Raw genomic sequence first — 15172 nt, 5'->3', positions numbered from 1 at the left:
CAACAACTGGCTAAGCTTCTGGTGTCATTCTAAGGGGATCCAGTATCTATCTGCTTGAGATGACATGGTCGACAGACAACGATGCTTTGCCACAGATGGCCTGCACCTGTCACCCCTGGGATTCCAGATACTGGCTAAGGCTTTTGCTGCCCCTATAGTGCCTTTTTTAGGCAAGGTTCAAATAACAAATTCACCACCATAACAGGAACAGGCAAGCAGAAACTGAGGGTAATGCTACTCAGTGCTAAAAGTCTAAATCTCAAAATGCACTCACTCGAGGCACTCCTTAAAATGGAGAACATTGATATCTGTGCAGTGACTGAGACCTTGTTCCAGGCTCCAGAGAGCACCCCTGCATTACCAGGCTATAACTCATACCAAACTTTTCGGCATGTAACCTGGACCGAAACACCAAAGGTGGAGGTGTGCCCATACTCATTAAGGATATCCACACCTCCAGGCTAGTTGCTCAGCATAATGCATCCAAGGTTATCCAAGTGCAACTATCTCTGGGCAAAACTGCAATCCAAATTGTAGCTTGCTACAGATCCCCCACCATGTCCCAGGATTCCCACTCCTCTTTTCTTGATGTACTGGAAAATATTAGGGTTCAACCAAACACCCTAATAATGGGCGACTTTAACTACCCCCACCATTAACTAGGAAAACTACTTGTGTACTCACTCCTTAGCTCAATGCTTTCAGGAATTCATAAACTCCAAAGCTCTGGATCAACTTATCCACACCCCCACCAGGGGCAACAATATCCTAGACCTAGTCATTACCAACATGAGTGATCACACCTGAAGTCAACTCCTCGTTGGTCTGATCCGACCATAAGCTAATCACCCTTGATATCCACATCCCACACCCACCCCTCATTAAGGAAACCACAGTAAAAAATGTTTCCAAAGCCAACTTCATGCTTCTTAAGACAGAAGCAGTGAACTTCATGACACCCATGCAGATGGACAATACAGTTACAACTCTGAATCCTACACAAATGCACTCTATAAGCACTTACACGAGTGCATGGATCATGCTATCCCAAACAGAACAAAGACGCTATCCTCCAAAAAAAGGAAGCCAATCTGGTTGTCCCCTGCCATAAACAAACTGTACAACAGAAGGAAGAAACTGTTGCAAAAGAGAGTAAAATCCCATGAGTGGAGGAGCTCCCTGGCCAGCCTCAGTAAGAAGCTGAGATCCCTTATAAGATCCTCCAAAGCTAGCTATGAAAACAAAATCACCACTAATTCTAAGGACAACCACAAAGCATTCTATAGCTATGTCACGAATCTCGATGGCAACACCCAGATCAGCTATCAGTTACAGCACAAAGGCACAAAAATTACAGAACCAACTGATATTGCCAACATCCTGGCAGATAGATTCAGTGCTAACTTTACCCCCTCTCGCCCCCTAAAGGACCCATATCTATACAGGAAGAATGCAGAGTACCTGTAATCACAACTACACAGGTAAAAGCTGCACTATCTAAACCCCAAAACACAGCATCATAGGTGGAATCATGTAGTACATGAGAGACAAATGACCTCCATTATTTATTTTTTATTTTATTTATTTATTTATTTTATTTTACATTTGTTAACCAGGATGGTCCAGCTGGACACAGGTCCATTTGCAGTGGAGGCCCGGGGAGAAAAGCTCCATAGTAAGTAAAATTTTACAGACTTTGTTAAAATGCAGAATACAGAGAATTTTCAAACAATATGTTAAAATACAGTATACAGCAGAAGACATAACAACACCTATATATACAGGAAAAAATAGTTGCACATAGTTAATAACAGAATAAGTAAACAAATTCAGTTACAATACATTAAAGGCTGTATCTTCTGATCCAGGGAGATGGTGCCCCAGGTTACGGTATAGCTGCAGTATTGATACCCTTTATGGATGATGCCCATTGTATCAAGTCCTATGTGAAACAGGAAAATCTTTCTCTATCTGGTACACTATGCAGGAGCCCATAGTTTGCAGGAAATGAAGTGGCAGTTACCACAAAGTTTGGCTTTTTGATGAGCAATAGGGTACACACGAGTGCACATATATGTATTTTTGAAACATATGTCAAGCAATATAGTGTTATACTGCAGCACTGAGAGCATCCTCTACCCTGCTGGACAAACATAAATGTCACATGACTCATTCTAAATCGTATATGTATGACTTGCACTGGTAGGTAGGGGTAGTGTAGTTTATATATATATATATATATATATATATATATATATATATATATATAAAAAAGACCATTGTTGTTTTGCACATGTCATACATGCTCATGTATGAGTTCACTTTTTGTATAAAGGAAGTGATGTCATTTTATGTGATTAAGTCAATGTATAAAATGTGAGGTTTTTGTTACAATGGTATTCTGATGAAGTTTCTATTGTGAGACAAAAGTGCTGAATCAATAATTCAGTTGTGGATCTTACTGGCTTCTATCTGGCTTTTTATGTCAGTTTGTGGTTGGTGTGTGCTTTATATATATATATCAGACCATCATTGTCTTGCACAAGAAGACCATTTTTAAATATACAAATGAAATTTAGCTGAATTGTTGTATACATGCAGTGACATACAGTGTTAAAAAGAAAAAGAAGGAGAACTGGGCAGGTAATGTACCTGGTGCACTCATATAATGCCTAAAGTACTTATCTGGGTTAAAAAATTTTAGTGTGTAGTTGTTTGTGTATATCAGTTGTATAGAGATATAGGCCACATATGTGTTTTACTCCTCAGGTGTGTCAAACACAGTGGTGGTAATACACCATGCAGACACTCAAAAACAGGTGAAGGTATGTAGGTGCACACATGTCTTGAATGCAAGGCCACCACACAATCACACAGCACATTTGAATATGCCTGTGAAGGGCTACAATATTCATAATCATTTTCAATTCAACATTGAGTGGGGCAACATTAGTGTTTGATGTATCTTCCTAATCTGTCCTTTGGTGAATCTTGGTTACATCTATGGGCTTTAAGGCAACCATAATGGAAGGACTGCTGACTCAAGTACTAGAGTCTATAAACAAATTGATGACAATGTTGGCAAGTGAAAGGGCTCATGCCATGGATCCTAGACAACCTATTTTGTCAAATTCACAGACAGAGCTATTCACCATGCATTCACCCATTAATATGGACAATTTGGGAGCTGGGGAGCCTATTGATGACAACAACGGAAGGGCAACAGGAAGAGAATTCAACTTGTGGTTTGGAGTGCTGGAATGTGACCTGGGGCAAAGACCTGAAAGACTTGTCAAAACACCAACGTGGAATCAGCAACTCCCTTCTTTTGAGAAACTGTGTTTCAAGTATAGATCACTACAATTGGACAATTTGTTCTTGAAGAAATCCTTGGATTTAAAACAAGTTCCCAAAGGTTTGCAGCTGTGGAAACTTCCGATGGGAATCTACAGTGGGACTACAGCTTATCGTGAGTTGATTGCTGTTTTCGATAAGACAGGTTTTGAAATGATGGACATTATAGTTAAAAATAATGACATTAAGCTAAAAGAGTTACAGGATGACATTTCTTAATTGAATAATAGCATTGTGAATGATGCATTGTTTACACCTTATCATGATAAATACAAGAAAGTGTTGCATGATGTAGACAAATTTGTAGGTAAAAATGTTATTACTAAACAGCACAAAATTTTACGAGATACAGAAGAATATAAATGTAATAAGGCATATCCAGATGTAGTGAATTAGGGTTCCCATGTTATTGAAGGTACCAACTTAAGGAATGTTGCCAGGGGGATTCCCATTAATAATATTGGGCATAACAATATGGATACCACTAGGGACAATATACAGGATGGGTCAGAGGTTTTTTACAGGAAGAACCCTCTTGAAGGTCCGAACATTTGAAAAATCAGGTCAACCGGAATCCACAGAATCAAGTATAGGGGTGGAATCAGAGTGGCAATCACTTCCAAGGGAAGTCCTGGAACAACAGGCAGTCCAAGAGGTGGAGGTGAATGGCCACTCGAATTCCTGGTTGGATGTTACTGATTGTGAGTTATGGTCAGATGAAGCTGGGTTGGTCTGTAAGAAGGTGGAACAGGAAGGTTTCACTATTTACAATTATTCTGATATGGATTTGAGCGATGAATATTTTACGCTCTTGAAAAAGGGTATGTCTTTTGTTCCAAGTTCTCATTTGGATGTTGCTAGAACCTTGGCAAATTTAAAATTGTTCACTAGACAAATGAACTTAAAGATGTTTTTTAAGGATAGAAGAGTTCAACATTTAGAATGTAAGTCCCTTACACGTAAAATAATTTTTGTACCTCCAAACAACGTTGAAATTGATATGTTTGAGAGATTGTGTGAAAAACGGATTTGTGCATTGGCTGTCAATAACAATAACAACAACCAAAGCATAAATAAAAGTAAATGTAGCTATAACATGACAAAGGATGAAAATCAGTTACTGTGGTCTTTGGCCACAAATAAGAAACTTAGAATTATGACCCCCGATAAAGGAGGGGTTATAGTTATCATGCATCATATCAACTATGTTGCCAGGATGGAGCAGATATTGAATGAAGAGTCAAAATATGTAAGGGCATCAAGGCATGAACTGAACAGGGCATACTCTTGGATAGATATAATTTTATTACAAGAGAATTTAGAAGGACACATTAGTGAAAAAGAAAAATAATTTTCAACGGTGGAAAAATGGGTTTTACCAACATATTTTGGCATCCCTAAAACTAATAAATCTATCATTGATCCACCGTTTAGGCCAATTGTTTCAGCAAGGGGTTCTAAAACTGAACCCCTATAAGCCCGGATTGACAATAAGTTGAAACATCTGTTAAAGTTGACCACATTGTAAAGGACTCTTGACATTGTTTGAGCAGGATGGCTAAATTTAGGAACAGGGATGAATTTAAGTATAGTTTCCTGACAATTGACATTGTCAATTTGTTCTCAGTAATCCCACATGAAAGGGGTACTGAAATGTTCCGGAACAGTATTATTAGTTTGGGGGTTTCGGACATGGTATTAGTTGGACTACTGGCTGATTTTATGGCAAATGTTTAAAAAAAATATTTTTCTCATATTTGAAGGGGAATTTTTTCACCAAATAGCTGGTGTGGCAATGGGGGCCAAATGTGCCCCCATTTTTGCCAACCTTGTGTTACTAGACTGGGAAAATGAGTTAATTTTAAAAATACATTACAATGAAAGAATTTTGTCCTACAGTAGATTCCTGGACGGCATCCTCATTTTGTGGAAGGGGGATGAACAGGAAGCTGGTCAATTTGTTGAGTATCTTAATGGGACCACTGATTTTTTGAAATTCACCAGCACTTGGGACAAAAATCACATTAATTATTTAGATACTAGTTTATCAAATAACGTTCAGAGTTTACAGAGTACTATATATAGGAAGGCTTCCTATTCTAATACAATGTTGCATTTCACCAGTGACCATCCACATTTTCAAAAACTAAGTGTTGTCAAAGGACAGATGGTACGGGTGTCAAGACTCGTTAGTAACGACAAAGTTTTCCATACAGAAATTTGCAACCTTATAGGAATGTTCCTGGAAAGGGGTTAACCTTTAAAATTATTAATAAACATTAAAAAAGAAGTTATTAAGAAAAGGGAATTAACCTTCGTACCGATTTTATTGTCCGATTGGCAGCCTAAAAATAAAGGTTTGACCCACGACAGTAGCAAGACCAATGCTATGGTTTTGGAATATAATGACAGTAGTCCAATGGTAGTTGACATTGTTAACCAGTGTTGGGAACTGTGTTTCCAACAGGAGATGTTAGCCATTCTTGGAAAAAAAACTCAGGTAGTTTTTAGTAGGGGGAGGAATGTCAAAAACATTTTGGAAATGAAAATAAACAATTTAGTGTATAAATCTTGCATGTCCAAATGTGGAAATTGTAATTTCTGTAGGTATATAAATGATGGACTTTGTTTATATTCACGGATGTAATATTTTCATTCAATGCCCGGTTAGATGTAATTGTAGTACTACATATGTGGTGTATGTGGCTACTTGTTTATCCTGTCCCGGCTTCTATGTGGGTAAAACTATCCAGAGGTTAAGGGACAGGATAAGTGAACATGCCAGAGCTATTAAGAACAAGGACATCCATAATGCTCTTTATATGCACTCAGAGAAATGTATTAATTTTAAAAAGGTTTCTGTTTTTTGTTATAGACAGGGTTTCCATGAATGAATGAGGGGGTGATATGCATTTGATGTTGGAATGTAAGGAAAGCAGTATGGGTAGAATTTTTGAACAACTTTGAAGAAGCCTTTGGATTTATTGGTGAAAGCGCTTAGTTGTCTGATCAGCAATAAACTGTTTACTTTACCGGTTTTGGTATTTGTTTTTTGTTATTTTTATCCTGTTTGAAGTTTGGTGACTGCTGTTCATATTTTTTCAGTATTCATAATATATTGCATGATATACAATGGCTTATAAGGTGGTGGATTGCCAAGGCCCTATATACCTGCACAGTTACAATACCATATGGGGGAGGGGGTACCAGAATGGTAACTGCAGGTGATATCTAGGGGGTATGATATTAGGTTATGGTGTAGCCAAAAGTATAAAAAGGATAAAAAGAAAAATATGAACATGGTTTGACACTAAAGACATTAATAAGCTAATTTATTATATTTATGTATTACTTATTCAGAGGGTATAATATTAGGTTATGGTGTAGCCAAAAGTATAAAAAGTATAAAAATAAAAATATGAATATGGTTTAACACTAAAGACATTAAAAAAATAATTTATTATATTTATTTATTACTTATTTGACATTTGTTGACCGGGTTAGTCTGACTGCCCTGATTGTCCTTTTTCAGCAGAGGTCTGGACAAAAAGCTCCACAGTTAACATTTAATGAAAGTATAGTGCAATAAATCAAAAGATAAGTTATGGTTAACAATTTAAAATGTTAAGGCACATTAAAGGTACACAGTCAATATTGAGAACACAGTTCTAAGGTTGTAGTTACATAACAACATAATAAAGGAATGTCAGAAAACAATAATAATCAGGAGATATTTAAGCTAAAAACAACCAGTTTAGACATAAAATAATTAGAAGGAAAATGTTTGAGTAGGCAGTATAAGCTATTTACAAGTCTGTTACTACAGTTAAAGTTGTTGAAATATGATAATAGAAAAAAAGGGAGGGGACAAGTAGACAGCTGAGGTGGCAAGGCTAGAGCAGTTAGGGTGGGTGTGCACTAGCAGATCTAGCTACTTGTTAGAAAGTGTTTGCTTGCAGATTTGAATTGCTTTGGTTGTATAATACCATGTATTTCCAGGAGGAGTTTGCTCCAAGAGAGAGTAGGGGGGAATCTATATAGATTTTGTCTTATTTTGTTTTTTTGGTTTGTAAATTTGAACTAGATTTTGGTCTGTGCTTTGGAGAGTTCTTGGAGGGGTGTGAGGGAGACAAGTGAGAAGTTGTTAGGATAGATAGAAGGCAGATACTGAATGGAATGAATGATTTGAAACTGAGAGAGAAGTAGTTGACGGGGAAATTCTAGCTAGTTTAAGCTATTAAATGCAAGATGGTTTAATTTGTAGGTTTGATTTGCAGCAAATCTGGCAAACTTGTTATAGGTAGATTATAATTTTGCTAAAGCATGCTTCTGGAGCATTTCTCCCCATGCCTCCACTGAAAAATTGGCTTAATTCCAAGTCAGACTTTCCCAGTAAAAAAATGTTAAATAAATAAATACATAAATACAATACAATAAATAAGAGGGAGTTCTGAAGATTGATGAGGATTTGTGAACTGTAAAATTGGCTTGGGAAAAGGTAGGCATGGGCTAGGGTGATTTTGGCTTCATTAGACAACAATGTTTTATTCCTATAGAGAAGACCAAGTTTGTGATCTTTTGTTTCATACAGTTGTGTATGTGGAGGTTGTATTTGAGTTGCTCATCAATTATGACCCCAATAAGCTTATTGTTTGATTCGGCTGTGACTGGAGTGTTATTGAGAAATGAGATTGAGAAAGTAGATTTGAAGTGGCATTGGGTTTTTGGTCAAAATAGCATGATTTTAGTCTTCTTAGGATTTAGGATTAACTGATTCTTTGTAAGCCAGTTCTCAACAGATATGAAGGAGTTTTGGGTATTGGAGTTTAGTTCAGAAAGGGTGTCGGCAATGGTGATGACTGTAAGTCATCTGCATATTGTACAATTTATGATTGTGGACATGAAATATGGAGATGATTGGTAAAGATATTGAAGATTAAGCGGCCAAGAATAGATCCTTGGAGAACTCCCATTTTAATTGGAAGTTCAAGAGATAGTGAAGAAAGACATTTTACAGATTGTTGTCAGTCAATGAGGTAACTAAAGAACCGGGAAATGATAGAAATGGAAAAATAAAAGTCTGAGAGTTTGTCTAACAACAGGGGGTGGGACACTGTGTCTAACACATTAGAGAAATCAAGGAATAAGCAAGACACTAGTTTGTTGGTGTCCCTAGCCAGGGAGATGGTGTTGATAAACGATATAAGATCTGTAGATGTGCTATGTTTTGGACAAAATCCATGTTGAGTGGCGATGAGTAAGTTTTCTCATAGTAGATAATCAAGAATTTGCTAGTGCATACATTGTTCTAAAATTTTGGAGAGTGGTGATAATATTACTATTGGCCTGAAGTTGGATAGTTCTGTGGAGATTCCACCTTTATGTGCGGGTAAGGTAAAGATTTTTTTCCAAATAGAGGGAACTTTAGATTCTGTGATAGAGTAGTTGATGAGTATAGAGACAGGAAGGGCTATATAGTTAGTTGCTATCTGAAGGAATTTTGGAGTTAAGTTATCTACTGAGGGGAAAAGGGTTTCAGTTTGAGAAGCAAAGATTTTATGTAGCTGGTTGGCACTGGTTTAAAAGAGAAATAATTGGTAGATTTAGAGGTTGTGGGAGGGTCTTCAAGGATGCTAAGTTTGTTGTCAGAGTTTGTGGGATTAACAAGTTTCCTGATGGATTCAATAATGTAAGTGTCAAAGAGGGATGCAGTTTCTTGGGGAGTATTTCTAGGACAGGGGTTAATGGAAGAGGGGTTATCAGGATGCAATATTTGGTTAATGGAGTGCCAGAATTTCTTTGGGTTGGATATGTGTGAGGTTGGTGGGTTGTAGATTTTTTTTGTCATTGATTATGTATTTTGGTAAGGTTACAGAGCTCTTTATAGTTTTGTAGATGGGAAGGAAGCTTAGTTTTAGACCAGGTTGTATGTGCTTTATCTCTAATTAGCATAAAAGTATGGGTAGTATGTGAAAGCCAGGGGATATATTTGATTTAACTCTTACAGTGCACAAGGAAACAAGAGAGTTGAGAATGCTTAGGAATATTGAGTTGAATTTTAGTACCACCTCATCCAGTGGTGAGTTAGGGAAGACCAGTTTATTGCAAATAGAAGATTGCTGAAAGTAGCAGGATGAAAGTTAGAGAGTTCACAACATTCAATAGCTTATATAGTCTGGTATAGTATGGGGAGAATCTTAGAACTTTAATTGGGGAGTGGTCATTTATAGTGTCTGGTAGTGTTTCAAAGTGGTGATATTTCAGTGGGTCTGAGACTAATATCCAGTCAATAAGAGAATTAGAGTTGGATGGCTTGTTGGTATGTGTAGGGGTAGAGTTTAGCTGTGAGAAGCCATGCAAATTAATACATGAGCTAGGTCTATCAGAAATGAGGGATAGCCAGTTTATGTTGACTTCCCCCAGGAGAATGCTTTCATTAGGTAGATGTTGAGAAAACCAGGAGAGAATATATTCAAGGAGATTGATGTTATCACCAGAGGTATGTAGACAGCTGCTAAAGTTTTTGTGTTGTGATCATTAATTTTACAGCTGGCAGTCAGAAGTTTGGTAGGTGAGAAAGAGAGGGTATGGTTAGCCAGAGAGGTAACAGTGAAGTGATTTGAGTATAGAATGGCAACACCTTCACCTTTTTTCTTTCATCATTCTTGCCGTAGGATGTTATAGTCTGTGGGAAGGAAGTCTTTGTCATCGGTCTGAGGTTTGAACCATGTTTCAATGAGTGCTAAGATGTCTGGGGAGGGTTGTGACATCCAGGCATGGAATTCACTAACTTTATTTAATATACTTCTGATATTCATGGAGTTAAGTGATATGTTTTTCATAGGGAGGGTACGCTGAGCAGCATTTGGGTCAACTGTAGGGATATTGTTGAGGGGGGGGTTGGACCAGGGTTTAGATGAATGTCACCTGCTAGGAGTAGAGCATTGTATGTAAAATTAAGATTATGAGTTGGAGGGTAATAGAATAAATATATTATCTTAGGTTTTATGGAGGTAATGGAAGAGAGGGGACTTTGATTTTGGGAAGGGAGGGAGTTGTCAGAAAGATGAAGGGTGTGATACTGAAAGAGTGAAGAGAGTGAGAGAAAACCTTGGAATTGGTAAAGGTAGGAGATTTGTAAATTGGTTTTAGGTGATCATTACAAGAAGTGAGGTGGTAAAGTAGAAGTAGGGTAGATGTACATAGGACAAATAGAATCATATTATAATAGAGCTTCATACAGTTGGATAGCAAGTAAGATGGGAAGGGGAGAGTATTAGAAATATGAAAGGTTAAGAGATTGAGAGAAGGGAGGAATCTGTGAAAGAGTAGGATGTACAGTAATAGGGAGACCAGGAGAGGAAGTAATGGGATGAAAAATATTAGTATAAGTTGAGGGTGAGCTGACACATGGCCAGGGATATCTGATTGGGTGAGAGAGATGGGAAGGGGAAGGGATTTAGAGGGCAGGGGAAAAGATGGTTATCTATAAATTAAATAAGAGCAGGGGTGGGTGGGAATGGGGGTAGGTCAGAAGAGCTGAGTGAGTCCAAGTGCAGTGAGGGTGAAACGGAGCTTGAAGGCCCAGACAGCAGGGAAAATGTTTCAAAAACAATCAGATAAGCAATAAGTAGATAAAATAGCTTAAATATTGTAATCAAGATTTTTTTGAAAAGTAGAAAAATGCCACAAATAAAAATCAGGTATAAGCTAAAGTAGATTTGATGGCAGCAGGTAGAAGTCTAAATGTTAATTTCCTTAAAAAGAGCAGTACTAGACTTGGTTCCCTTATGATCAATGGTACTTTATAACATCTCAAGAGGTAACTAGTTCAAATATTGGATCCAGCATGAGTGAATCTAGTAATGTGGAGATTGAATTATTAAAACATTTGGGTGTGCATGGACTTGTCCCCCACATTGAGGGAGAGGGGTGTATGGAGGCTTGCTCCAGGAAAAAATACATTCTCTCTTCTTCTGGATTTTTAGTCTTTTTTTGGCATTTTAAATTTTTGTCTGAAGAAGTTTATTACAAATAAAGAATGAAAGAGCTACATATTTGAGTGCACATTGGTGCTTCTACCATAGTTGTGTTTTTTTTTTTTTTGGCATGTCTGGATTTGACACTTTAAGTTCTGACATTTCAACAGGGTGCCTCTCCAGATGATACTGTAGAAAAACATAACTAATATTTTTCCCAGATAAGCTACAACAAAATAAATGTTATTAAATTTCCTGCTCTTGATGAGGTAATGCAGATGTAATCTATACTCTAAATAAAGTTAAAAGATCATTCCAATTGTTCTAGATGATATTTCAAAGGAGTTTTTAACCATTAAATCAACTAATATTGTTAGATTAATTGCACATATATTTAATAAACTCATAAGGCTTTCTTTAGTTCTAGAAGATTGGTGATAGACTTACGCTATTCCTATGTGTAAATGGTGAAAGAAACAAGAGATATTTAGTTTAACTTCCAATAAGTGTAATAATTTTGAAAGATGTGTACAATGACTGCTAGTAATAGACAACAGGTATGGTATTCACTTAGATAAAGCACAATATGGCTTTATTAGGGAATGTTTAACCCTAACATCCCTTATATCTTGTTATAAAAAAAAACTGTAATGCATAGTGGAGCATTTAACAGCTTGATTCACAATCAGATCATTGAGTATTTATTTCAATTTGGTGTTAATTATAATGCTGTGAAATGGATTGATAGCTGGATAAAACATTGGAAACATTGTGCCATAGTGCATGGTATGATGTCTACTGGATTTCTACAAGGCTCTGATTTGGGGTGTATGTTGTTTAATATTGATCTCAAAGTATGCTGATGACTGCAAAATAGCAGCCATAGTAAGCAAAATTTCAGACATTGAGAATTTGAATAGATGGTCTGTACTTGGGAATACTGGCATGCAGATAGGTAATCACTATCTTGAAGTGGTTCCTTAAATTGGAGTTATAATTGGACCTGGTCTGAGAAAGAAATGATAAGTTATTGAGATAAAGGCAAGACACATGCAGCAAATTGGGTTAATACTAACAAATGTGGAATCCAAAGACTGGATTTACTGAGAACATTGTATATCTCAATTGTACAACTGGTAATAAAACATAAAATTTTTTTTGTCACTTGACCTCGCTTCTTCTTCTTCTTCTTTCAGTTGTTCCCGTCAGGGGTCGCCACAGCAGATCAACTGTTTCCATTTCTTCTTGTCCTCTGCATCTTGCTCTGTCACACCAACCACCTGCATGTCCTCTCTCACCACATTCATAAACCTTATCTTAGGCCTTCTTCTTTTCCTTTTACCTGGCAGCTTCATGCTTAGCATCTTTTTTCCAATATACTCTGCATCCCTCCTCAGCACATGTCCAAACCAACGTAATCTTGCCTCTCTGGCTTTGTCTCCAAACCTTCCAACCTGGGCTGACCCTCTAATATACTCATCCCTAATCCTGTCCATCCTCGTCACACACAGTGCAAATATTAACATCTTCAACTCTGCCACGTCAAGCTCTGACTCCTGCCTTTTTGTCAATGCCACTGTCTCCAACCCATATAACAAAGCTGGTCTCACTACCCTCTTGTAGACCTTCCCTTTCACTCTTACTGTTACTCGTCTGTCACAAATCACTCCTGACACTCTTCTCCACCCACTCCATCCTGCCTGTGCTCTCTTCTTCACCTCTCTTCCACACTCACCATTACTCTGAACTGTTGATCCCAAGTATTTAAACTCATCCACCTTCGCCACCTCTACTCCCTGCATCCTCACCATTCCTCTATCCTCCCTCTCATTCACACACATATATTCTGTAGTCCTGCTGACCTTCATTCCTCTCCTCCCTAGAGCATATCTCCACCTCTCCAGGGTCCCCTCCACATGTTCCCTACTCTCACTGCAGATCACAATGTCATCTGCAAACATCATAGTCCACGGGGGGCTCCTGTCTGATCTCATCTGTCAACCTGTCCATCACCATTACAAATAAGAAAGGGGTCAGAGCTGAACCTTGATGTAATCCCACCTCCACCTTAAATGCATCAGTCACTCCCACTGCAGACCTCACCACTGTCACACTACCCTCATACGTATCCTGTACCACTCTTATATACTTCTCTGACACTCCCGACTTCCACATACAATACCACAACTCCTCTCTAGGCACCCCAGGATATGCTTTCTCTAAATCCACAAAGACACAATGCAACTCCTTCTGACATTCTCTGTACTTCTCCATCAGCACTCTCAAAGCAAACATCGCATCTGTAGTGCTCTTTCCTGGCATAAAACCATACTGCTGATCACTAATCATCACCTCCCTTCTTAACCTAGCTTCCACTACTCTTTCCCATAACTTCAAGCAGTGACTGATCAATTTAATCCCTCTGTAGTTACTACAGCTCTGCACATCACCCTTAATCTTAAAAATCAGTACCAAAACACTTTTTCTCTATTCCTCAGGCATCCTCTCACTTTCCAATATTTCATTAAATAATCCAGTTAAAAACTCCACTGCCATTTCACTTAAACACCTCCATGCTTCCACAGGTATGTCATCTGGACCAACAGCCTTTCCGTTCTTCATCCTCTTCATAGCTATCCTTACTTCCTCCTTGTTAATCCACTGCACTTCATGATTCACTATCCGCACATCATCCAGCCTCCTCTCTCTCTCATTCTCTTCATTCATCAGCCCCTCAAAGTACTCTTTCCATCTGCTCAACACACTCTCCTCACTTGTGAGTACATTTCCCTCATTATCCTTTATCACCCTTACCTGCTGCACATCTTTACTAGCTCGGTCCCTCTGTCTAGCCAATCGGTACAGGTCCTTTTCTCCCTCCTTAGTGTCCATCCTTTTATACAACTCGTCATACTCCTTATCCTTAGCCTTCACCACCACTCTCTTTGCCATGCACCTCATCTCCTTATACTCTTGTCTACTTTCTTCATCTCTCTGACAATCCCACTTCTTCTTCACCACCCTCTTTCTCTGTATACTCTCCTGTACTTCTTCATTCCACCACCAGGTCTTCTTGTCCTCCTTCCTCTTTCCAGATGTCATACCAAGCACCTTTCTAGCCATCTCTCTTACTAGCTCTGCTGTAGTTACCCAGCTATTCAGTAACTCTTCACTGCCACCCAGTGCCTGTCTTAACTCTTCCCTGAACATCACCTCACAATTACCATTTTTCAATTTCCACCATTTGATCCTTGGTGCTGCCCTCACATTCATCCTCCTCTTCTTGATCACCAATGTCATCCTATAAAACACCATCCTATGCTGCCTAACTACACTTTCCCCTGCCACCACATTACAATCTCCAATCTCCTTCAGACTGGTCCTTCTACATAAGATATAATCCACCTGTGTGCATCTTCCTCCACTCTTGTATGTCACCCTATGCTCCTCCCTCTTGTTAAAATACATATTCAACACAGCCATGCCCATTCTTTTCACAAAATCCACTACCATCTGACCTTCTGCATTCCTTTGCTTAACACCATACCTACACATCACTTCCTCATCCCCTCTGTTCCCTTCACCAACATGCCTTTGGTCCATCATATCAGCTACCTCTCTCCCTATACCAGTCATACTGCCAACATTCAAAGTTCTGATCCTCACTGTCACAGTCCTAGCCTTTACCTGCCTTCGGCCTCTTCTCCTCCTTCAGCCAACAGTAGCCCAATTTCCGCCAGCACCCTGTTGGCTAACAGTACTGGTGGCAGTCATTGTTAACCCAGGCCTTGACCGATCTGGTATGTATATGTGTACCTTTGTCTGCATGTATGATTTCC

Source organism: Protopterus annectens, chromosome 3.part0 (assembly GCF_019279795.1).
Source record: "Protopterus annectens isolate FY-2018-M chromosome 3.part0, PAN1.0, whole genome shotgun sequence".
In the NCBI taxonomy this organism is placed as follows: domain Eukaryota; kingdom Metazoa; phylum Chordata; order Ceratodontiformes; family Protopteridae; genus Protopterus; species Protopterus annectens.
The sequence above is the reverse complement of the archived record's forward strand: the minus strand, read 5'-3'. Positions refer to the sequence as shown.